Source organism: Haemaphysalis longicornis, unplaced genomic scaffold (genome assembly GCF_048455015.1).
Source record: "Haemaphysalis longicornis isolate Haplotype H1 unplaced genomic scaffold, Haemaphysalis longicornis Haplotype H1 scaffold_1, whole genome shotgun sequence".
Taxonomy (NCBI): domain Eukaryota; kingdom Metazoa; phylum Arthropoda; class Arachnida; order Ixodida; family Ixodidae; genus Haemaphysalis; species Haemaphysalis longicornis.
The window spans coordinates 290,317,699-290,344,297 of record NW_027526203.1 but is presented as its reverse complement, the minus strand read 5'-3'; the positions used below and the strand labels follow the sequence as shown (position 1 = coordinate 290,344,297).

General features: G+C 47.7%; 1 protein-coding gene and 1 non-coding gene across 4 annotated transcripts in view; both read left to right on the top strand.

Moving 5' to 3' along the window:
- Nucleotides 1-26,599, top strand: part of LOC144147865 (tachykinin-like peptides receptor 99D) — an 892,456-nt gene that overhangs the window by 372,638 nt on the left and 493,219 nt on the right. The window lies entirely within an intron of this gene.
- Trnat-cgu (transfer RNA threonine (anticodon CGU)) lies at nt 24,282-24,354 on the top strand. Its single transcript has one exon. It is a non-coding gene; the product is annotated as a tRNA-Thr (tRNA).

Sequence of the window (26,599 nt, the reverse complement as noted above, 5' to 3'; positions counted from 1 at the left end):
GCGGTGCCGTAAGCCGGGGCAATATTGTGCCCTATTTTGCTTGTATTTTGCGATAAAAACAACCGCCATTTTCAAGCTGTTACGTAGAATTACGTCACTTTTACGCAGGCTGAAGTTGCCAATGCAGGACGTAATCGTTCCCGCCAACTGTTTAAATTACGTCACGCCTTCTCAGCCAATCACAGAGCGGGGGTGTATAACAAGCAGTATTGTTGTTGAATAGCAAAGACAGGCTTACGTTTACGTGTCCGCTGCATTTAGTCTGGTTTTTCATTGCCGGCCAAGAATTATGCGCCTTAAGTAACGAGAAATAAGGCAAACTTTAGAACTGGTGTCCGTAGACGACATGAAACGTCAAAATGACGACAGCACATACAACCGCTTTGTCAACCGGAAGCACGTGACCAAAATTGAAAGCCAATCAGAAAAGACTTCCGGAAAATTGCCTGAATTGCCGGCAATTTGGGCAGTCGAGAATAGGGCCCAAAGTCGCCCAACGAGCGCGCCCAACTCACCGCAACATTTTACGAAGGCCGGCTGAAGAAAAGCGACAACAGGCGTTTAGGCCTCGTAGGTGCATTTCCGCTGCCCCGCTATGCAGGGGGTACTGCCTCCGTACGCAACGTTGCTTCGGCCCTGCTACGCGCAGCCTGAAAACTGAATGATATTTTCAAGTGTAGTGGCAATGTTTGCTAGAGGGGGAACGGTGAGTGAAGAAGGATATTATGCGGACGGCGCGCGTGGAACGCTTTTTATTTTGGCGTGAGCTGTATTCTTTCGCTCTGTGACTTTGATTGGGAGGCTTAACACCGATAGACGAGATTTTACCAGTTGTGACACCTAGCGCGGTTGCCCTAAAATAATTATCGTATCGACATTGAGCACACCGCACGATCCCGGCCGCCTATGCGTCCACAACAGGACACTATCAAGCAGCACCGCGAACGGGTAGCAGACGGCGCTTCCAATTAGTCCGCCACACGTACGCGGTCTGTCTCGGGGGAGTTTAGGGAAACGAGTACGCCAGCGGGAACAAAGGGGTCCCGCGCTGCTCACCGAGCCCGTCCACCGCCCTCGAGTCGGCTGGCACTGACAGCCTTCTAGCCGGCCACTTTCCACCGCCGACCAAAAGAGGTGCGGGCAGTGCGTTGCTCTTGGCCTGACCAAGGGCCCCCTCCTTGCGCGGCCGCCTATTCCTCCGGCTCCACCCCCGGCCCCCTCGCCTTCCCGCCACGCGCTCCTGAGAGAGACCAGGCCTCTCGAGCGAGCAGCGCGCGATCTCTGAGCCGTGCGGAGACCAAGATACCGGGGCTCCTTCCGGCGTCGCTTTCAATAAACAGTACAAGGTGGCAGAACCGCTGTTTACATTATTGGCCCTGCAGTTGCGATTCGCTTATGTAATTTGCTAAACGTAGCCTCAACTGGTCGAATTTAAAAAGGATATACGTTACCGCACCTTGTTTGTTGCGGTTTTTCTTTCCTTGGTTTTTTTTTTATTCTGCCACAGTTCTTCTTAATAGGTAGAAAGGTAGCCGGTTTATACCCCTCGTGCATCCCGCAATTGGAAACAAAAGTAGGAAGGGGCATACAAAAAGCTCAACACGTATTTTAATAACGTTTCTCGCTTGCCTTGTAGCTGATAAGATATTGAGCCACATTGAATGTTTTACTTCAGGAAGCAGCACCTTGTACAACACACCCCGTGGTGCCAACTGCGGGTCATTCATACCCTATGGTCCTATTTGGAACCCGGAAATTTCAGTGCGCATGCATTTTCCCTTACCACCCCGTCGAAGGGCCGCCCGAGGGCTCGGAAATAGCGGCTGCATACTTTAGAAGCCATGCATCGCAGCGAAAATCATCCTTCGATTACCTAAAAGTTTGCTTAGCGTACTTCTTTGTATTAACCTTTTATACGAACACCCTTAGATTTTATTCGGTTTGCGATGCCTTCGTGTAAGCAACTTTTCAATTGCTCTAGACCTTACTGAATTTTCTCTAGGCATTACTGAATAAATGTGTGTGTTTGTGTGTTTTTATGTCAAAATGTGTAGCTTTCTTCGTGTGTAATAACTACTATTCCCCTTATATTTTTTCTATGGGAGATATGCTCATCATGTCTCGTAGACGTTTGTTTTTGTTTGCGTGCGCCAGCACAAAGACGCCCCTCCCCGGCTGTTCATGGGCACGCAAATAAATGACTGATTGATTGATGATTATATTATTATTAGAAGAAAAAAAGGAGCACTCCACGCGTGGGTGCGTCAGAAGCTTCTGTGTTGGTTGTGGTACACCGACCACCGAGCTTCAGGACCATCTCTGTTTCGAAACTTTCGGCTAACACCACATCTACTCAACTGTTGGCCCACTTGTCAACTATGCAAGTTACGCCATTGTCGTGCAAACGCCTTAGGACAAAGTACGACTCATATTCTTCTTTTTGCGTAACTATTAATGAGGTGTGCTTTAGGGGCATTTGCGATCCGTCTATGTGGCCAAAAGGCTGCCTCTTCCAGCCGTTCCAAGGCCAGTTCCACCTTGGTATGGTGCACAGCTGTGAAATAACTGAACATGATCAGTACGTATGACACTCTACACCTCTACTATCAAAACACTCAAGGTCTACAAACTAAGTTCTCCGAATTTCTTAGAAATGTTGTGTGCTCTAAATTTTCTGATATTGTTATTAGTGAAACTTGGTTTTCCAATTATATCTCGTCTTCCGACTATTTCCCTTCTAGCTATGAACTCTTTGGAAGAGACAGAAAGTTAACTGGATTTAAGCAAAAGTGTGGCGGTGTTCTCATTGCCGTTGATCGCTCAGTGCAGTGCATGGGAAGTGATGACCTCGAGACCCTAGAGGAATCAGTCTGGCTTGAGGTACGCCTCACGAGGGGCGAGAAGCTGCTCATCGGTTCATTCTATATATCCGCGGATGTTTTACCTTCTGAATGTAATCGAACACTCACATCTATAGAAAATGTCTTAAATGAACACTCCAACCATAAGCTCATTATACCTGGGGACTTCAACACCCCATGGGTATTCGCTGGAACAGTCTTTCCTTTGAGCAAAAAAACCATTATGCAGCGCAGAAATGGAGCATGTTATTAGATTTTCAATCGTTCACCTCCATGCAGCAGTTTTGCCGCATAGAAAACTTTTGTGGCAATGTTCAAGATGTTTGCTGCTCAAACTTAAAAAACATACAAGTGTGTGCCTCTGATATTTCTCTTGTACACCCTGACAAGTTTCACCCCCCTCTTATTGTCTCTGTAGCGGTCGCTGCCCAGCATCGCTATGGCAGTGTTGACGATTGTGAACTCCCGCAATGTGCATTCAAACGTGGCGACTATGCTGGGCTGTATCGCTTTTATTGATCCGCTGAATGGTCAAGTGTTTTTGATGTCAGTGATTTTGACCAACAGCTAGGTTCGACGTTTTACCGGAATTGTCAGGACTGGCATGGAAAAAAAAGTACATCCCTAAGTCTGTACATTCCAAATTTCCCCACTGGTTCCCTAAAGACCTTCGAAGTTTCCTTAAACTTAAGGACAGCGCCCACAAAAAGGCAAAGCGTTCTGGGCTTGACAAGTGGAAAGCGGAGTTTAGTCGGTATCGTTCACTGTGTAAGCCTCTACAGGCGTGACCACCAGCTCTATACAGAGTCCTTGGAGGCTTCTGCGTCTCACAAACCTGCTGACTGCTGGATGTATGTACGCGGCCGGGTTAAGACGTCTAAAGAACACATTAGCCTGCTTAATTCCCATGGTGAACAGGTCGAGGATGTTGCAGGAGGAGTGACAACTGGACTTGTTGGTAATGCATATGGTACATCTTGAAGGTAGTGCACTTAAACACGGTCACTGGGGAAAGACACGACAAACCATAGCGCTGACTGATTTTTATTAAAACAGACACACAGTTAAATACTTCAACCTAAACCCATGTGACTATACATCATACATACGTCACATTCCAGCGTATCATTTCCAAAACATGACAGGCATGAAATAAACTGTGTGAATGAAGGCGGGTGTTATATTTACGTTCCTGAGTGATTTAAAAATTCAAACTCACTCTCATGTAAATGAATCGACGGCACACTAAAGCACCACACCCCCTTTTTTCTTATATTATATGCCTCAATAATATCGCGTGTCAACTTGCCCCTGTACACAGATAATATCCCCGTTTCCTTGAACGCAGGCTCGCATTTGCACTTGGATACGTGTTGAGCCACGTGCGAGTAGGTGTCCCCTACTAAAAACATTTTATGTTCTAGAAACCTGACATTGATACATCGACTTGTCTGACCAATATACACATAACCACAAGGAATGGTATAAGGTAGACAACACACTTTTTTCATGGAACAAAAGGAGACACATGCTTCACCCCGCAACCCTTTCCGGTGTCACGCGACATGCCTTTAAGCTTTCTGTCAACAGATCCACAAATTTTGCTACGTCTATTTGGTGCCGAAAATGCAACCCTCACACCGAAGCGACCCGCAACATTTTTCAAACCGTGGGACAATCTGTGAATATATGGGAGTACCGCAGGAAATTTCTTCTCCGCCGGTGCTATATCGTCACGCATTGCGCATATGCCCAACTTTACCCGTTTACCCGTGACGTCATTCGTCTCACGTTACAGAAGCTGATTCGTTTCACGGTACAGAAGCTGTCCGTGTTTAAGTGCGCTACCTTCAAGATGTCCCATATGAGGATGTTGCCACCAGCTATGCTCAGTACTTTCACTCTGTCTTTCAACTGCCCGATGCTAAGGACGAACGCCTATCGTTCAATAATATGTCTAACTTTAAAACACCCATGTTCGATGAAAAACTTGTCAAAGATAGCCGTCAACGGGTGAAATCATCATTTTCCTGTGGTGAAGATGGAATTCCTGCAGCCCCCATGAAGACTTACGGCAACATTTTTGCGCGTGTTTTAACGTCGATTTATAACTGTTTACTTTTCGGCAAATTTCCTCGTGCATGGAAGATCGCTCGAATTTTTCCTATATTCAAGTCTGCTGATAAGTCAGCCGTTACTAACTATCGCCCCATCTCACTCCTTTGTGTTGCCTCAAAACTCTTTGAGTGCAGCTCTGCACAAACATCTTGCGGCCTGCGTCAAGAACGTTCTGATACCTAACCAGCACAGTTTTTTCTCGCGTCGATCGATGGTTACAAATCTTGCCAGCTTTATGACACAGGCTTCGGCTGTAGTTTGTGAAAACGGCCAGTTGGACATCTATTTTGACCTCGGTAAGCGTTTGATGTGGTTAACCATCAACTATTAATTAACAAGCTCACTCCGTCCGGTGTAGACGCAGTCCTTGTTTCCTTGTTGTTAGACTATCTCCTTGACCGGTCATTTTACGTAAATGTAAACAAAAAGTTTGGTGTCTGCACTGCAACAAGTGGTGTTCCTCAAGGTTCCGTGCTGGGACCACTATTTTTTTCTATCTTTATCAACGATGTGTCAACAGTCTTAACAAAATCTTCATTTCTTCTCTATGCTGATGATGTCAAACTATTTAGGTACATTAGCGGTGTTCAGGACTGCCGTGCCGTGCAGAGTGATGTGTCGGAATTATCGGTCTGGTGCAAGAAAAACTGTCTAATTTAGAACGCTGCTAAAACAAAGGTTATCACGTACATCAGGAGAAACCAACGTCTCCTGTTTTCCTACAGCATTGAGGGAGCTTATCTACGAAGGGTTGAGGAGATCAGGGCCCTCGTGGTGCTTTTCGACAGTACCCTCTCTTTTTCTTCTCATATTAGGCTAATCACCCGGCGAGCGCTCCGCAGTCTTGGAAATGTGTGTCAGATTTCGAAGGAATTCTCTTCTCCCGATCTATTTTTAATGCTATATAATACAATATGTATCCCTCAGTTAGAATATGCTTCTGTTGCCTGGAACGGCATGTCCAAATCTAGTAGTGAATTTATAGAACATGTGCAAAAGAAGTTTTTATCCATATTTAAGCACCGTCATCACATTCACAGTCCGGGTCCTGATTCTGACTTATCCATAGTTCCTTCCATCCCTTCCTTGAATTGCAGACGTATGCGTGCACATCTTACATTCCTTCACAAAAATTGTTCATGGTGACCTTTCTTGAGCAGGCCTGCTCAACACTGCTTAGAGTTTAGTGTTCCACAAAGGCCCACCAGGTCGAATCGCCCGTTCTTGCCCGCTGCGCGCAACTCGAATCATTCTCCTGTGCTCAGAATACAGAATTCTTACAACCGCTTCTTCGAACACCTTGACATCTTTCAAAGTTCCTTTAAAATTTACCATACAGCACTGTTCAATACAATACGTTAAACATCTATGATGTCTCTGTCGTTCGTTTTTTTTCTTGATTGCTGGAATTTAGTTTCTCCGCGCTTCTGTCTAACCAACTGAAAGTTGCCTATTTTTGAAACTGTTTCCTGTGATTTGTTCGTCTTATCATTTTTCTCTATATGCTTGGTATTGTTCTTGTCGTTTTACTGTCAAACTTTGTTGCTCTGCTTGTTGTGTGGTCTTTACTACAAGCAGAGCTGCAAAGGCCTCTGCTTTTTTTTTTTACCTATACCCAGGCTCCACCTGTGTTTTATTTGTCATTTTCACTACTTCAATTTGTGTGTGTCTTGTCGCTTGTTTGTTCCTCGCAATATGTTTCTTGTATTTTGTTTTTACGTAACTATCTGAGCGCAAGCACTCAGTCCTTTGGCTGTTCCTGGGCACGTAAACATGAATTATTATTATTATTATTATTGTTGTTGTTGTTATTATTATTATTATTATTATTATTATTATTATCTAATCTGTGACTGTGCGCAATTTCGTACGCCTTGAGTGCCTCTCGCAGTGTCTCTGGGCCAGCCGCTCACCGTAGCACTAGAACTGAGGGACGTATTAAGTCCCTGGAATTCTTCCAAACGTACCTCTCGTGCTACAAAATCTTTATTGGCCTACCTAAATACTCGGCAGCGAAGTTAAGGGGCAACTCTTTGGATGGCCTTGGCTTATGTCATCGAGCAGCCTGTACGCGCGTGGGCCATCTTCACGGAGAATCGGGCTGCACTGCAGTGCTTGGCGTCTTTCCCGAAAGATCAGATGGCGCTTGACGGGTACCGCCACTAGTTCAACAACTACTTCCACCACCGCTATCCCCGCGGCCGCCGCCACCCCCGCCGCCTCCGCCACCTCCGGCCCCGCAGGATCCGCCGAGGTGTCGCAACGAGGCACCTTCTTCTGAGCCCCAACGCTCACTGCTAAAGTCAGTCACGAGATCTCCCGCCCCGGCTACGTCTTCAGATCGGCAAGTCGTCGTGGTCCTGAGGTCCCTCATGAATGCCATTCGCACAATGCTCACCAGTCTGAATACACCATCTGCGTTGAGTGCACTTCAGATACTGGAGGCCCTGGATCCAGTACTTGCAAGCCTCGGATAAGCAAGGACCATGGCGAACGTACGTTCTTTATTGAGTGCGGATATCAAGGAGGCTTCCATTTTTCAGTGGAACGCCAGTGGACTAATGTCGCGTATTTCTGATCTTCGCTAGCTGTCTTTATGAAATCTATTCCTATACTAGTCATCTGCGAACCGAACGTATCCAAACCTATTCGGATGTCTGGCTATGAATGTTTTTATCAGTAACACTAGGGGAGCCCAGCAAAGTCGCAGTCTTCATCAAGCTTGAACTGTACCACGTTCACCATTTTGTGCAACCTTACAGGGGTAATGAGTACTTCTGTCTCACCATCAGAAAACGCCAGCTCACTTTCACTCTTGTGGATGCATACATACACCCGACGTCTCGCTTTCAACGAAAGAGGCTGGAAGACATTAAACACAACAACGGGTCCGTGGCTAATTACCGGTGATTTCAATGCACACCATATGCTTTGGAGAAGCCCAAACACCAACAGGCCAGGTTGGAGCCTAGCAGCTTTTGCCTCAGATCATGGGCTGTGCTTACTAAACGACGGAAGCCCCACTCCTTTACGTGGAACGAACTACGGCAGTTGTTTAGACTTGACGTTTCTGTCACGATGTCTATCGGGTCGTGCACAATGGTTCCCAGACATAGAAACCCATGGAAGCGACCACATTCCGACCCTTTAAAGATATATGGATTACGAAGTTCTTTCGATCCTAATGTTATTCGGGTAACCGATTGGTCGAAGTTCAAATCAAGAATGGAAGAAATGTGCTGGAACGATGAGCTTGAAAATCTAGAGTCCGCCATTGAAAGCACACTCCAAGCCTGCAAGCGTTCAGTCCGGCTGTCTCCAAAAGTGACCGAGTTTGACGTGGAGCTGGAGTATAGAATAGCCTTCGTGCTGATCGTCGCCGCGCCGAACGCAGATACCGGCGAACGAAATGTCTCGAAGATTTGAGAATTTGCAGACGAACGCAAAAGAAGATCCACCCATGCATTGCCCAAGTGCAAGCACAACGTTGGAAATCTTTTTGTGGCGTGCTGGACCCTCGCAAGCCTTTGATGAAGGTATGGAAAACTGTGCAAGGGCTAATGACTCCTGTACACCAGCGCTTCCAATTTAAGGCCCTGGCTATTCACCAGAACCGCCGAGAGCTCGAAGTGGCCGATGACATCTGCGTGAGGATAGCCAGTGGAGCAGGCCCTTCCGGACTACTGCTGGCCAATCACATTCCTGCATCGCGGGATTCAAGGATAGACGTCCCATTTTGCATGAAAGAACTGCAGGCGGAATTGGCTGCGTGCAAGCGATCTTCGTCTCCTGGGCATGATGGAGTCACATATGCTGCTCTCCGTCACCTTTGCAAGGATGCCCGACAAGCCTTGTTGGAATATTTCAACGACCTATGGTGTGATGGTTCCGTTCCTCAAAAATGGAAGTCGAGCCGCCTTGTTCCGCTCCTGAAGCGCGGAAAATCTATGCTGCATCTAATGGCATACCGACCAATTGCACTTGCAGGTTTCATTGGAAAGCTGATGGAGCGAAATATTCTTGCACGTCTGGAGTGGTTCCTGGTGCATTACAATGTTTACCCTGATGTCATGGCTGGATTCCGTCGTGGACGCTCATCCATTGGTTGTGTTATTGATTTGGTGACTTTTGTGCAGCAGCGGAAAAGTGCGAAGCGCTTATGTGCTGCGTTGTTCCTCGACGTTAAAGGGGCCTATGGAAACGTGGAGCACGGTGCGATTCTTAAAGTACTGCAGGCTGTGGGGCTCGGTGGTCGGGTCTACAAGTGGATACGAAACTACCTAACAGGGAGGTCTTTCTTTGTTATGACTGCAGATGGGCCGACATCAGCTCACTATACTCACCTTGGTTTTACCCAAGGAGGCGTCCTGAGCCCTACACTGTTCAACCTTACACTAATTGGCCTGACTTCTCGCCTTCCAAGGAAGGTTCACGTGTCGATATACGCTGACGATATATGTGTTTGGGCAAATGGGGCGTGACTCGTCGGCATGTGCGCGCCCGAGTGCAAAATGCCGCAGATTTGACGACCTCCTATCTACACGGACAAGGGTTGGAAATATCCAGCAGTAAATGCGCCGTTCTTCCGTTTACACGAAAGCCTATGTATGCATACCCTTTGTATAATAATGGCAAAAGGGTGCCTTATGTGAGAAATCACAAGTTTCTCGGCGTAGTTGTCGACAGAGGCCTTTCTTGGAGCGCTCACGTAAACGTTATAAAGAAGAAGCTCTCTGCAGTGGTGCATGTACTCAAACTCACCTGCGGCAAGATGTGGGGAACACCAATGAAGTCGATGTTACAGCTCTACAACGCACTGCTCTTGGGCTGTCTGCGGTATAGTGCTCCTGTGCTTTCTGGAGCGTGCCGCACAACTACTGGGTCACTTCAGGGTATACAAGCTCAGGCCCCGCGAACCTGTCTTGGCCTACCACGATGTACGTCCACAGCATCGACCATTGCCCTCACCCGGAATCACCCTTTGGCAAACTTTGTGGAAGTCGAAATACTCAGGACACATATCAGGCACCTCGCCCACCTACCTGATCATCACCTCGCGGGAATACCAGCGACCCGTCCCCGGGCATCGTTCGCAAGGGTCGTACCGGCCAACAACACCAGCGTTCCATCGAACTATACGCCGGCGATGCGACCGCTCTTTCCGCTGTAGTGTGTGATGCAGCCCCTTGTGTGCCTAGATATTCCAGGAGTAAAGGAAAAACGTGATCTTTCAATACCGGCCCTGCAACAGCTAACTTTGATGTACATACACGAGACATACAGCGACCGAACCCTAGTATACACTGATGGCTCGGTAACATCGTCTGGTTCTGCCGGCGCTGTTATTATACCACGACTGTCACTCTCCAGCAAATTCAAGATAGCCAATCTAACAACCTCCACGGCTACAGAACTTACGGCCATCCGTAGCGCTCTTCACACCATCGAGCAAAGTTCATGCCGCATACGGGCTATCTTCTGTGATTCAAAGCCTGCACTTCAGTCACTCCAGTCAGCCCTGTGACGGGGACCTCACGAACAGCTCCTGACAGAAATAAGAATGGTGTACGACTGTGCTGCCCAGGCGGGTCATGATGTCACCCTGCAGTGGCTTCCCAGCCACTGCGGCATTGTCGGCAACGAAAGTGCGGACGCTGCCGCCCGGCTGGCGCATCAAACATCGACGACTGTACTGTACATCAAACATCGACGACTGTCTAGGACGGACGCAGCTAGGGCCCTCCATATTCTTGCCCGGGAAACAGCTATCTCCCAATGGTCTACAGAAGAATTCACATGTGCACGCATTGGTGCCCTTGACCCGCACCCGCAACGTCCCCTTTCACTAGGCCTCCCACGGTCTGACGCAACTCCTCTTTGCCGTCTCTGGCTGGGGGTGGCTTTCACAAATGCTTATTCATACATAATAGGAATGGCAGCAAGTGAGGAGTGCGAAACGTGCGGCACACCGGAGACGATACGCCACGTTTTATGCGAGTGCCCACGCTACTCGCCTGAAAGAAGCTGTCATCAGCACTGAGGAACCTAGACTCTCGGCGGCCATTTTCGGTGGAGAATATTCTGTTCCACTGTCCTTCTCTGTCATCCGCTCAGAAGGGGACTAAGGAACTCTTACCCTATCACGGCTGACGAACTTAAACACTAGACTATAGACTGAAAACCTCCAGTGTCAATCAGTGTCAGTGCTTCATCGCTGGGCATACGTGTCTGCTGCAACTTTTCTTCATTCTTTCCTTTCTCTTTTTTGGCCATTTTCCCTTTCCCACGTGCAGGATAGCAAACTGGGCTCTCGCCAGGTTTACTTTCCTGCTTTCTTTCTACATCCTTCCTTCCTTCCTTCCCTGCGCCAGCACCAAGGCTCTTGGATATTCCTGGGCACGTTAAAAACGGGATTGATTGATTGATTGATTGATTGATTGATTGATTGATTGATTGATTGATTGATTGATTGATTGATTGATTGATTGATTGATTGATTGATTGATTGATTGATTGATTGATTGATTGATTCCCTAGTGCATGGAGCCTTTTGGGCTGTCCTTTTGAAGCTTGCAGCCCAGTTTATCCTTGTAGGCGAATGTGCCAAGTCTGTAGGTCATAAAAAGGAGGCTTCCTTTGGGTGTTTTTGTTTTGTTGTCGTGAAGGGTTTTGCAAGCCTACAGGCAGTTGTTCATACTTGGAAACAAATTCTTCTACAGCAAATGCAGAACATTTACGCTATCAGTAAAATAAACGACAACGCATAGATTGCAGGTAAAACTGGGAACACTCGAGGCGTTCTGTTGCCAGCTACTGCGCGCGTTACGCACCTTTCATCCGAACGAAATACCCTGCAATGGAACCCGCAAATTCTTAAATTGTCATTTGTGCTGGCAAATCATTATTCAACGCCCTTTTTAATTTGAATGCTCCTACGCTTTCGCCGAAACATGAGGCACCAAAGTCTTCCTAGTGTTGTCATGCCACATGTAATATGGATGAAATTGGGAGTTATTGGAAACCTCCTAGCGTACGCAGTAAGATGAGGGCGTGAGTGCAGGCGGTTCGCTTCTTCGCATCTACCCAGTATACCTGCAAGTGGTCATTGCCGAACCTACGCGCAATTCTGCGGATTAACCAGCGCCAATTTTGCTCCAAGTGTTAACATAAGAAATTGCAGTATACTTGAATGAGGATTGCATATTCCAGTCGTGTTCGAAACGTCTACTTTCAGATGGAGATGTAACCATCAGGCACTGGAAGGCTGCGCCAGCACCAGAAGGGAGGTGGAGCGCAATAAACCGCTAAGGTGATTAGGCGTGCCTCTTTAAATGGCCAATTTTCAGCGCTGCTGTTCCCACAAAGGTTGTCCGCAATTTTGTGCCCCTTTTCTTGCCTTCACAAGCGTCTTCTTCAGCAGGGTGTACAGAACCCGTAATAGGTGTCTTCGTGGATATTAAAATTAAGCAGCCCATTAGGCGGCTAGCCAGCACCATTTTGAGGGGGATGCTTATTCGAGAGAGATCCAAATGGAGAATACTTGCTGACAAAACGGGGAGGTTGGGCGCCTAAAGTACCACACCGCCTACCAACTTCACACCTCGCCGAACGCTGAGAACCGCTGTTTACAGGGATGAAAGCGCCTGCCCTTTCTGTAAAATAATGGTTGCGCACACATGATTCCTCGATCTCAAAGAGCGGGTTACTTTGTTAATCCAGATACTTCTCTAGTGTTGCAGTGTTCCCGCAGTAGCAGTGTAGCAACGCGGGTTCACACTGTCACGTAGTCACGAAAGTTACACGGTTATCGTACTTAATAAAGTTTATTGGAGTGAACATGTGCCCCACAATGACCTATAACAAAGAAAAAACGTCGGAAAAGCAATGCAGAATGACGCGCACAGTTGACAGCCGACGAATGAAATATCGCCGTGTTTCGCCTGCTTGTATTTGCCTTGGAGCGATGTCCCTTCGGGAAATATTGAATGCGATTGAGAACATTGTCGATCATAGCAGGACAGTTATGGTGAATGACGAAGGGATTACACTGTTTTCCATCTTTCTTGCGCAGCGATCGGATTTGAGCACAGGACGAGATGGTAAGGTACAGCTATAGGCACTGGAAACAAAACATAAAGCGCTAGCAATGCATGGTCCGTGCCTCCACTATACCACCCTTCGCAGTAAGACTGCATCGTCCTGATGCTAAAACAGAATTGTTTACAAAGCAAAAGAGGGCGTAATATCTGTTGTACTACTGCTTCAGCAAACAGCATGGATGACTTCGAGACGGGTGTGCGGTCGGCATGTCTTGTAGTCACCAGGTTAATTTGATTCAGACGCGGTTCACGTCAACACCTGCACCGGATCATGGTGCGCGGCACCATAGCGCTCGTTTGGTGCACACCGCTGCAAAGATCTTGCCGGCGTCCCTCGATTGCCCATGGTGCAACCGCCGCAGTACCGCTGTGGTGCATAGCATCGCTGCGCCTGCTGCAAGTGTGGGAAGCGCAGTAGCATGGGACGTTGCCAGTTGGCAACCCGAAAGTACGTTTACCGAAGTCCACCCTGTCGTAAACTAGCTTGGCGTAACCGAGATTCCTGTCAGCTTTGTACGAGATGACATACCAGGATGGTTAGCAGACGTCAACGCCTGCACCTCGCTCGCTTGCAGACACATGCTCGGGCGGTACAGAAGTGTTGCATGGGCGCAGAACCACGCCTGTGCACCGCAACGTCATCACGTAAATTTACTGCGCGCCGTCGCCGTGAACTGCATCTGAATTGAACGTTACCGCCGGTGACCGTGCACCTCACAGATCAGTTGGCCAACAACAGGGCGTCGTATATGATCCGGAAAATCACCAAAATGCTCCTCGCTGAGGCCGCGTTGACGGATTCGTTTCCAAGCCCACGCTCGGTCTCCAGGATGGTACACGGCGTTTAGGCGTCGAAGGTTGCAGCGTCCGGCGTCAACCATCTGCTGGCCCGTATAGTGCAGATGCAAGCAAGGCGGCGCGCCCCCTCTACACGCTGTAGGTATACTTAGACGTCGCTGCTGAAATCGTCGTCTACCACATGCGTAAGAATCGCGTCGCACACCGTGTACCTGGCTGCATTCCGTAGACAGGCTCGAATGGGGTCATCTGCGTCGTTTACCGAACTGCTATTATATTGTATGCGAACATAAAGGGCACAAAGGGGCATTTTGTGACATAAGGATGAACGTGATGAGGGAGGCGCTGGGCATTAGTATGCCAACTTTTTCAAGCTATTTTAGGAAACAAGTAAAAAACGGCAGAATAAATTTGTTTTAGTTTTGCAACAAGACAATGTGGAGGAGTGTAGCATCTCTGAAGCGAAGCTTCAATTTCATCCACCAGCCGCGTGCTTCACGATGGGCTTAACGAATAATGAAAGCGGTTGCATTTCCTTTGTGGCGCATTTGTTGATTAGTGTACCTGGTCCCGTTGCATGGCACGATGAAAACGTTTTCCCTGTCGCACGAGTGCACTCTATTGACATGCACAGATGTTCTTGAGATGCGGCCAACCTTCTGGAATCGCTGGCATTCTAACCAGCGCTCCATCTGCATTTCAGGCCGCGCCGCCGGCGGAGCTAATATAGCGGAGTGCTAGTTCGTTCCGGCCATTGCGTACGGGCCTACCCGGTCGCTCCTATGAAAGCGTCGTGCGATCGCAAGAGTGAACGCGAAAGAACACGCTCGACATGAGGAAAGGGAGCCGGTGAGCACGGAAGAATCGCCGGCTTTCCTTGGCGCGTTTTCTCTTTTAATGCGCGACTAGGGCCGGTATTCCGTGGGGGGAGCTTTGCTCATTGATAAAATGGCTTCATTTTGTGTTTTTTTTCTTTCACTTTTGCGTGTGCGCAGTGAGCCAGCCGCCTTGCTGCTTTGACAACAGGAGCCTTTGTTGGAGTTCCGTGCTAAAGTAGGGAACCAATATTGGCCGCCGTTTTAAGGATTCAGTTCCTGCGCGCTGCGAAGTAACAGTTGCTTCTATTTGTGGTCAGGAGAAAACGCGAAAACGCGCGCGTAAAGAAGCATACTCTTCGGCTTCCACGACGAAGTTCCAGAACCACGGTTTTTGAACGCAACGGTTTTGGGCTGTTGAACAAGGCTTCCGCCGTGGCCACTTTGCGTGCACTTTGAATGAAAAGGTGGGCGTGGTGCCGGGCACAAACAGAATGCCCGCAAGAGGAAACCGACCGATGCAGAAAGTTTCCCCGGCCTTCTATCTTGTTCGCCTCTTTTCTGCTCATATTACTTTCACTTGTAACTCTGTCCCGTCAGTTTGCCATTCGAAATCGGGCTGGTAATACAGCGTGGTCTTCCGTTGAGCCCTCTTGTACTCGTGGTGAATCTGAGCCCGTGATTTAGGCGTTTTTAGCTTCTTGTTGCCACTAAGGCATATTAATTGCGAAGGGGAGGCACCAGGCAACGATTGCCTGCAGTCCAACGTCACTGTTCGCAACGTGCTCGGCGGCGCCCCTCCTTTTACAGCGCTGGGCTATATCCGTAGATTAGAGACGCTCTCTGTCGACCTGCATCGGCGTGTCCTACAGACGATGTTTTGCTACTTGCGCGCTTTACGTGGTTTGCAGTTTTCCGGCCTAACGGCTATCCGCAAGCAGAGGCTCCATGCCTCGTCGCCGCCCGACGACGCCTGCTCATTTCACGCGCTGTCGCTGATGCGTGTGACGATGCGCAGAGCTGTTGTTTGGAGGCACGGCCTGACCCTGACGGGGTCACAAAGGCACGTACATACAAGGTGCCATCCCCACCCCTGTTCCTCCTCCTTTTTTTGTTGCTGTTTTGCGCCCGGAGGCCAAGGTCTGAACCGTGGCACACAGCGCGCCTCTAGTGGCTGTGGTGACGCAGCTGCCATGATATTGTGCGGAGTATCGATCAGGTCATTACTGAACCCGAATCTGACCCGGTGTCGCCTTTAAGAAGCTGCTTCGGGAACCGCTCGCCCGTAGCCGTTGTCGCCCTCGCTGCTTGCACTCAGAGTGGCACTATCTTATTGGACTGTTGACACTCGCCGTCCGGACTCTGGGCTGCATGGTAATCTCCCGGAATTCGGGTGGCGACCCTCGGGCTTGTATTTTTGCGGGATGAGAGGAGCCTGCACGAGGGCGCAACGCACTCTCACCGCACTAAAAAAGAACAGGGTACGTCTTGGCGCATGAGACAATTTTCCATCGCTCTGATGGGGACATCATTTACAATCGCTGGTTCCAATTGAATTGAAGAGGGTTTCAATTTAATTGTCTAATATAAAGGTGATTTTTCAAAGTCAGTCGCTCAGACGGTTTTTTCGTTATTTGTGGCATTTTGTCCTCTGAAAGTTGGAAAGATCCGTCTCCGTCCAAATACCCGTTGATAATATTGCCAACACTGCGGCGTTAATTCCAGGTGACCATAAAAACACTAATCTCGGTGCATCTGCGACAGAACCTGGAGAGACACGACAGGCAAAGACCTGTTGGCTGCGTGAACGGGCGGCTTCGATGTCATGCCGGGCAAACTTTCTGAAGTGCCGTTTTCCACTACTCCCAAGAGTGGCTTTCTACCAAGCGGGAACTATAGGACGATCAATAATGTGCCTGTCCCAGTGAATCGGCACTAAAATATGTTGTTCGTTCTTCTGGTACCACAAATACGCCCGGTGCTGACATGAGCGCATTTTTTCCCGTACCCAAATTCATCAAAATGAGTTATGATTGAGAAGCAATGAAGGCCCCAGACATTAAATCGTAGTCGCCCTGCTGCTCTCTTGTCACGCACAGTGACATCGCTTGAGCTCGGGCACGGCTGCTAAATTTTTGTTGACGGCGAATAAGTTAAAAAAAAAACGCGTATCACCGTAGTCTGTGCGCGCAAAATACCCACGTGGTTTGGAACAAAACGGGGATCTGCTATCGAGTACGTCGCAGGCCATTCCTTATCCACTGTGACATCAAATTGCCACTGTGACACGTGCTGTGACATCACTAAGTGCGAACGTTATATCCGCATTGCGTAATATACTTACGCCGCAGGTGCCGAAGAGGTGGGCTAAGCGCCCCCCCCCCCCCCTTTCTCTTCTGAAATATTGCTGCGAGAGGGGAAGGGGGGGGGGTAGTTTATACGATGATACCCGGTGAACCTCCATGGTTATGCAAGGGGAACATTATTCATGATGTGAGACTCAATTCTGCAGTTCGTGAACCACTGTTTCTAGAAGTATTTTTTTTTGTTTCTCAAAATGCTCTATCACCCTATGCACTCGTAATTCCAAAAATTTCCCTATTTCTTTCTTGACTATTCTTGTTATCGCGCAAATTAAAGTATAGTAGTTCGTACGTCCTTCGACATTTGCCCGCGTCATCGACGAGACTCGTTACCAGATCGTGTGCGTTTCGTACAGTCAGCCGTCCACTGTTTAGCCAACCAACGTTTAATTAACACCTTCGTGGCATTGTGTACGTTGGCCACTGAGAGACAGCATTTGCGAAGGCGAGTCACGAGGCGCTCTTGAAGTTCTCCGTGTAAACGTTATTTTTCGCGTGAACGGCGAAACCTGGATATATAGAGACGCACCTCGTGTGCGCCTTGTTGAACTTCGTGGTACCTAGGAACCGCAATAATCCAACATCTTAAAGTGTAGAAGTGCGCTGCCTGACAAGACAACGTGCGACGAACAGGGTAGGGGGGGGGGGGGGAATACACGGGAACGGACGAGGTGAGGCGCAATAATCCAAGTTTTCCTATTTTTTTTTTAATTGTAGCTCTGGATAGCATTTTTTGTTTGTTATCAGAGATAATGGGACAAATAGGTCGGATAAAAATATCACAACACATAGAAATTAGGCACGCCGATTTTACCGAAAGTAACTACTGAAAATTCAGTGCACTAGTGGAATAGCGATGGCCTACCGCACCTCCAGAATACCGCACTCAGAATAAGAAAGCCCTTGGCTACGGCCATGCAACGCCGGCCACACTTTTCACGGCAAACCATATACTGCAAGATATCGTCATTGTTCTACTTTGCCCCTTTGATGGCAATGACTGCTTACGCATGTGCGTTATGGTAAAGCCCACCGACAGGCGATTCGAAGAGTGCAGGAACGGGAAGTTGGGAGAAAGGTGATGGAGAGCGATCATCGAGGATCGATGTTGAACGGGTCGATCTAGAAAAAAACATCGGCTAAACCTCCAATTAAAGGGAACTCGGGAGAATTACTGTACTGGATGTACACCCATGCATGCATGGACTAAAAAAGTCTTCGAATTTGGTTTGCTATTCGCGTCTTTGTGAGGTGGCGGAATTCTATACAAATGTAACTGCGCCCGTCAATTTCTCAAGACATAAAGTGAGCTGAAATAAAAACTAAATAAGGAGCTTTACTGCGCCCAACAGGGGAAAACGCTCACAACAAATTACTGGGAAGAAATTAGTACCAAGGCCGGCATACTGCCTTGAGGCACATGTCACTAAAAGCTCGGGGCTCCGTTGTATTAACGTTCCCGTTTTTCTTATAATAATTTTCTCGCGTGTATTCGGCCATACTGCCAGCGTTGACATCAGCCGCTATGTTCTGCTCCAGCTCCGTCATGGCGGGAGTAAATAATGCGGAGCGACAGCGCTCGAGTAGCCAAGTCCCCACGTTTCTCGTTAGCGCCGCCATTGTCATGTCGCTCTATAGCGGCACTTCACTCATACCAGCCCGAGGGCGTCTATTTTCGCAGCCCCATCGAGTGGCTTCGAGGGCTCCCAGAACACTGGCGCCCTTGCAATGATCGTTGAGGTTGCGCAGCATGCGGGCCCTGCCCCGTTGCGGGATCGCTGGCGCCGGTCGCACTTGGGGTGACGAAAGCGCCAAAACTGACATTCTCTTTGCGGTTTCAAAATCTCAAATCCAGACACGGAGGCGGTTCGAAGGCGCGTGACTCATCCAGACAACCGATTTAAGCGCTGTCATAAAGAAATAAATAAAATGAAGACACCTTGTCTGGCGGCCGTAACGACACTTAAACAAAATCGGACGACGTCTCTCACCAAGGGGTTCAATTACTTTTTTTTTCATTTGTATTTATTTGGTCGATAATTGGCAGCCGAAAATTTGGAGAAGCAGAAATCTCCTCGCCTCAGGTTTTTTTTTTATTTGCTCTTGTGCTGAGACATTGCGTGTTTTGCCGAAGACAAAAAGGAGTGCGGGTAGTATAATTTTGGTTGACCAAGGGAGCTCCGGGACTTGTGGTGATAACAATCAATCAATCAATCAATCAATCAATCAATCAATCAATCAATCAATCAATCAATCAATCAATCAATCAATCAATCAATCAACCAATCCATCAATAGATCAATCACTCTTAATTTCGGGCGCCCAGGGACAACGTTAGCGTCTTGGTACTGATACGCCATCTACAACACATTCTTATTCTTAACAAAAGAAGGAAAATGAAGACGATTCAACACAGCAAAATCAGACAAATACATTAAAAGAACAGACAATCGATTTTTGTCGAGTGTATTTTCTTTATCCCAAACGAAAGTCCATCACTTAAAACACCTCAACCCGAAACGGTTTTGCTAAAAGCGCCCTATAACTTTTTAATTCGGAATTTTTAGATCTGCCAGCCACGCGTGGCCCGACAAAACGAACGCTGCCAACCATGACAGTGAGCTTTGCGGCAGCGTACTTTCAACAGCACGTAAGATTAGAATGGGCATTTAAAAAATTGTCCCCGGGTAAAACAATAATAATGTACAATCTTCCCTATTCCTGCATGCGGTTTTTGAATCACGCGTTAAAATCGACGGAGTTGCTGGGACACGTAAGCTAGGGCCACGTTCAGACACTACACGGCGCCGCCCTTTCAGACTTGAGAAATTTTAGTGCAACATTTAAATTATTTCTGTACTTTTATTTAGAAATTCCTTGCGGTTACCCAAGCATATAAAATGCTGGCTTTCATCTGAGCCAGCAGAACATGCACTCCCCAAAAATCGCTTGTCTGGACAGACAACCGATTTTCGTGGAGTTACATCTCATGCGCGATGGCACATCGCACATCATTTTTTTTCCCTAGTCAAATCTTGGGCTGGCGGTTGTCGTTTGCCTGTTTTACCGTTTGGATCGACTTGATTTACCTTCTCCGTGTATTGCGGAGAAGCAGACCTGCAGCGCCACTGTGGTTCCTTTTACTTTATAAGAAATAAAGCCTTTATAAACCTTTTATAAGGATTTATAAGCGCTGCTTAAGTTATAAAATAGGAGTCTTTGTGGATCGGAGGGCTGGCTGCAGGAAAATCGCGGCTGGTCTTGCAAAGACACGGATGTGCCACTGACGCCGACCCGCGGCCCACCGGGGCAGAGTTTCCGAATTCCCGACCTCCGGTCAACAACTGACCCAATCTTTCGGCACGGTAGCCCGCAGGAGCACTTAACCGATCGGCTTCCGAACCGTAATAAAAAGCGGCCCCCGCCAACTCCAAATAACGCCGCCCCGAAAAGTTGTTCGATCCGGAACGAAATAGAAACAATCCTCTTAAAAATGATCCGGCATTCAAGCCTGGGCATCCGCTGGAACAACTATCCCTTTATCTCGTTAAACGCTTCGCCCGAAAAACTCGAACGATGGACCCCTCTAACCTCGTAGGAGGAACTTGTGTTTCAGGGACCGTCGTTATCTTGACGATGCTGTAGTTGGAAATAAAGCCGACAAAGGTTACCTTTTGGCACTCTCGGCTTTTCCGCTTGAGCCAAAAGTTCCCAGCGACCAGGATGCCTTCCTACGCTGCGACTCTTCGCGGATAAATTTGGTGACCGCTGGAGAGATTTCGATCCGAGAGGAAATGCTTCCCGGCTACACACAGGGCCCCAACTCCGAGCAAAACGCCATGTTGTGTTTACCAGGCGGCAATTATATCCCCAGTGAAGCAGCACGCTTATATGTAGCTTAACGGAGCTCGTTCGAAAATATTTTATACTTTTATTTTATTCTAACCCACTCCGAGGTGCAAGCCCGAATACCCCGATGCAACCACACAGCAATTTTGCCGTTCTGGCTCTTTGGACGTCGAAAGTGCACATACATCAGATAGGGGTAGCGTTTTTACAGATCTAGCTAGTAATTTCGTTGTTGTGAAATTCTGGCGTTTTACGCCCTATTCTTTGCCAATAATATAGTTAATAAGGACAGTGTATTAACGCTTAACAGGTTTACGCACTTTCACCTCTAGCCGCAATAGTACAACGTCTCGATTTTAGTAATAACGATGTACACAGTGCGAACCTTAACGACGTTTATACGACGTTTATACGACGTTTATATTGTTAATGCAAAGTGGAAAAGTAAAGCGAGGAATGATAGGCCTGATACCAAAAACCATGGTTAGTCCTTTGGGAACGATGAGATGTTGGCGGAAGGGAACGTCTTTACCCACCTTTCGCTTCCGTGATAACAGAGGGGGGGGGGGGGTGCTTTTAATTATGCAACTCGTCGACGACACGCTATTGTTGTTGCGCAAGCGTGGCAGCACATAGCGGTTACGGTATTGTGCCGTGAGTGTTTCGAGTAAATAAATTGGACAGCCATGTTTGGTATGTGTTCTAATTGATCAATAAGGTGTGCTTGTTCAGGGTACCGTATACTATGCTAGCGTATTTTACAATGCGCTGGGCCAGTGTTTGATAGTCCGTTAGCCTTCCTGTAAAAAAAAGGGGGAGGGGGAGGGGTTGCTGCTGTTCATTTTCCTCACACTGTTAGTGTGCGAACTATAACATCGATAGTCGGCGGCATCTGTCTGAAGGCTTGTCAAGCCTTTGTCGTGCTCCTGTCTGTTGCTCGCTCTTTATTAGTTTACACTCCAAGTTCGAACAATGTGAGCCGCTGCTGGTCACTACTCTAAAGGTGTGCGAACGGACGACACATCTGCAATTACCAGTGAGCGTGAACATGTACGCCTTTGCCGGAAAATGTCTTTTCTCCTGCGTGCCACAAACACACACACACACACTCACACGCACGCACGCACGCACGCACACACAAAGAGGATGGTGCCGCGTACTAACAAAAGAACTGGCCGAAGATCTGTCGAATTCCACGCGGGCGTGATAATAATTTCCGACAGGTCCCCGCGCCTTCCGGCGCGATGGCCGCATCGAGACAATGTCATCACTGAACCTTGCGGAACTCGCAGTGGCGACGCCTTCCCTTTTTGTTATCCGATAATGAGGTGCTCCACTTCTATTAAAGGGCGACGTGTCGGGGTCCATAGCATGTCACTATCGATGCGGAAGGAGAGGATCACTTAGCCGTCGAGCCAGGAAATTTAGGCAGAGAGAGGCCGCACTGCTATACGTAGGGGTTTCGGAAAGGATAATGATTGGTAGAGCATAAAACTCCAATATAGTTTTCTTTTATGGTACGTATAGGCCTCCAGAAAATTAGGGCGGCAATAAGCTAGGAAGCTGCCATGCTTAAGGGGTCCTTCTTCAGCAAAGCTAAGAAGCCATAGAAGTCTTCTTTCCACGTGCTGTCTTCTTACGGGGCCCGTGCGCAGTCACGGTTCGTAAAGATAATTGTTCGATATTCTCGAAGCAAAATTGATACCCAGCACTATATTGTCTCTGTAACGCGAATTCTTTGATTATTAGCACTCACCTCTATGTTATGTCGTGTTGAGCCCTTTTTTAAATATTTGAATCATTCCATAAAATATAGTAAATAAAACGTCGCTCTCTTTTTACTTTTATTGAGGACGATAGATGTGTTATTTATTTTTATTTATTTGTTTATTCATATACTTTAATCACCCCACAGGTCAGGCAGTTTTGGTGCCACAGATAGCGTACGGCAATCTTCACCCCTTGAAAAAACTCCGTTAAGGCAAGGAACGCTCACATTCTCCCACGGACCCAACAGTTTCTGCAAAGATAGGGGTGTCAGAGATAGCAGACCAAGCTTGTCACTTTTTTTTTTTCCGCTCGGCCGCATACAGAGGGCACTCAAGCAGGACATGATGCACGTCTTCAATTTTGTGTCCGGAACCACAGCATGTGTCATCAGCAAATCGAATACGCTAAAGGAATTTCTTGGTGTAGGCCACGTCAAGACATAGGCGACGTAATAACGTTGCAACCGAACGACCGAGATGAGACGCACACGGGTATGCAAGGGACGGGTCCACTTCGCATAACAGCGATGAATTATATTAATCGGTAAACCTGGTTCTCATAGAAATGTGTGTCCTCAGTTGTTTCATATAATTTTTGGCATCACCTCTGGTAAAAGGCACGGTGCTACATGTGAAATTTGAATCTGCGGTTGCTGCTATTTGGTCAGCTTGCGATTTTCCACTTATTCCAATAAATAAGCCCGGGAATCCACTGAAATATTATTCGGTTAGTTCCTATTTGACTTGCCATCACATTACAGATGCGTATTGCCAAGAGATCGGGGTGGGTGTAAGCCGCAGGTGCATTTAGGGCTTGAAGAGCCGCTTTTGAATCTGTGAATAGTGCCCATTTAGTCGGTGAAGTCACAGTAGCGATAAATTTGACTCCAAGGTATATGCGTAAAGCTCAGCAGCTGTCGACGATGTAGGGTGTGAGAGTTTGACCCCCGGAGAAATGTGGAGGCTCGGTATTGTGAAAGCCGACGACAACGAGTACATTGTCGACGATGCATCGGTGTATATATGCATATAATCAGCAGAACGTTCATGCATGTAACTGAGCGTCATCGGACAGATAGAAAGTGAAAAAAAAAATGCCCAACGGGTGGGATCCGATCTCTTTCAACGATAATAAATGACCTACCGCATTTTCCTCTTTCCTTTCCGAGGCATTCTTGACTGCCAACCCTTATTTCTGTCTTAATTCTATGAGCCCCTCATTTCGCATTCTCGGCGCACGTTAAAGATCCCCAGGTGGTCAAAATTAATCCGGAGCCCTCCACTACGGCGCACCTCATCGCCTGCGTTGCGTCGGCGCGTTAAACCCTACAATCAATCAATCAATCAATCAAATCATTTCCCATTCTCATTCGCTATAGGCATAGCGAGGGCCTCTGTTCTGGCAGTCTTGGTGCCATAGGTAGCTTAAGAGGGCTCAACGCTGGTCGACCACTCTCGACATGTCGTAGACACTCGAGTCACGGCCCGGGGATTAAAAAGAAGGTCCCCTTCACCCCGAGTAGTCCGAGTGGCGCTGCCTACCACGTCCAAGCACAGGAAACAAAAATACCTTAACATAAATGCCCGAGAAAGTGGAGGGGAAACAGCCCCGCCGGTAGCGTAGTGGTTATCGCACCAGACGCGTATTCTGGAGGTCGTTGGTTCGGATCCCACCTGGCGGGCATTTTTCCTCCACTTTCTTTGTGACTCAAAAAATTCTTTATCTGTTTCAATGACCTACCGCATCCTCCCCTTTGCCTTCCGAGAATACCGGTCTGGTGCGATACCGGTCTAGTGCGATATCGCACCAGACCGGTAGTGTGGAGGTCGTGGGTTCGGATCCCACCCGGCGGGCATTTTTTCACCACTTTCTTTCTGACTAAAAAAATTCTTCATCTGTTTCTCTGACCAACCGCTTTGCGAGGTTTTCTTGACTGCCAACCCTTATTTTCTGTCTTATTTCACGGAGACCCTCATTTCCCATTTTCTGATTAGCTATATATATATATATATATATATATATATATATATATATATATATATATATATATATATATATATATATATATATATATATGTGTGTGTGTGTGTGTGTGTGTGTGTGTGTGTGTGTGTGTGTGTGTGTGTTGTGTGTGTGTGCGTGTGCGTGTGCGTGTGCGTGTGCGTGTGCGTGTGCGTGTGCGTGTGCGTGTGCGTGTGCGTGTGCGTGTGCGTGTGCGTGTGTGTGTGTGTGTGTGTGTGTGTGTGTGTGTGTAAAGTCTCCGCTAAGAATCAGGAATGTGCGATTTCAGAGCTGCCTCTTGGATCGCACCGCTGAAATCGATCGCAGAATTTACAACAAACTCTGGGCCGGCCAGATATGAAGCAGCAGGTTCTGTCTGGGTGGTATAAAAGTTACAGTGGGGGGAAAATGGTTCCACACGAGGTGCACAGCTTACACAAACGAACTATTCCATCTTGTCTTGGGAAAAATTCTATCATAAGGGCTGTCTCCCCGCTTCTCTCGGTGTGCCTGTTTCTTCAAAATAGATTATATTTCCAAGCTTGACTTGCATCCAGGATCCTAGATCGCTAATATGTCCATGGCGAAATTCTTGGAGATACTCAGGCCTCCATCGTCACCAAAGTGAACGCAACAGCTGCTCGGGATGCGTTCTCAAGCTTTTTTTCAGGGTCGTTACCGTTGGCCCCGGATTCTTCAAGCTTGACCGTTTTCTTCTGCTGCTCCTTAGGTTCTGACAAGACTTTCATACGCAGAAGGGTGTCCTTGGCGTAGAAATTCTTCAGTTTGGTCTTACGGTTTGCAACTTCCGTGAGGATTTCTTCAAATTCAGCTTTACCAAGTTTTGCGCTCTCCGAACTATTGTTCAAGTCGTAAATGTCCTTACCTAAGCTTTCAACCTCTCGCTGATGTTGTTCGTAGTCCGCCCAAAACGCACTGCAGTAAAGCCAACTTTCTCTTACACTGATGATGATCGTGGGTAAAGTGAAGAAAAATTAAAACGCTTCTCGTGGCTGGAATTGAACCCGGGTTCCTAGCGTTGAAGCCGACGCCTATCAGATTGCGCCATTCCGGCACGGTCGAAGCAGTTTGGATTTGTAGAAGAGAGTGCGAAATTAGCCAGAGAATGCACCTCTCCGTCTAACCACGGCGATGTTGAACGCTAGGGTAAGCCGTGGAATGCCCGTATCAGTAAAACACTAGCGAGCACAATCGCAGTGCAGTAAACTGTCCCGATAGGAAATACCTCATGTGTGTGGCGAGGCGGCGTGATGTGGGTACGCTCGCTTCTGGGTTGGTTCGTTTGGTGTTGGACTTGATTTTGGAAAGCTTCGCGTTCCCCCATCGTTGCCGTTTCGACAGAAGTGTGGTTGATTTTGATGTCCCGAAGGTCAACTTTGCAGCAACCAATCACGGAAATGAAATTTAAAGGTGCACCAAACACACCAAATCATCAGATAAGTTGATAACGCGTCCTTTTCTACAGATGAAAAAAGCGTTAACGTCAGGAAGTAACAAATTAGGAATCCATGTTCTTCGGCTTATTTCATGAACTTTACTGAAATGAACACTCACTCAACATTAATTTTCCCCAGAAGGTACTTTGCAGAAAAAGGGAATTCTGAACTAAAAAGCATAAGTGTTGGCCCCATTTAAGGGGCTTTGAGAACGAATAGGGTAGTACTTAACTGCGTTCTATTCGCCCTGACAAAGAAGCAACGTAAATTTGCAAATTTCTTCTTCGATACATGCACACAGCGTAGTCGTCAGGGTACGGCACTAGCGGGATGCAATTTTAAACTCTCCATCCCCTGGCGCGCGCCCCCTTTTGCGGAGGGGCCCAACATGCCCTCCACACTCGCAAGTACGGCAAAGCTGGCCGGGATGCCTTGTTCTCATATCTCGCCCCTCGCAGGGCAGTCTCC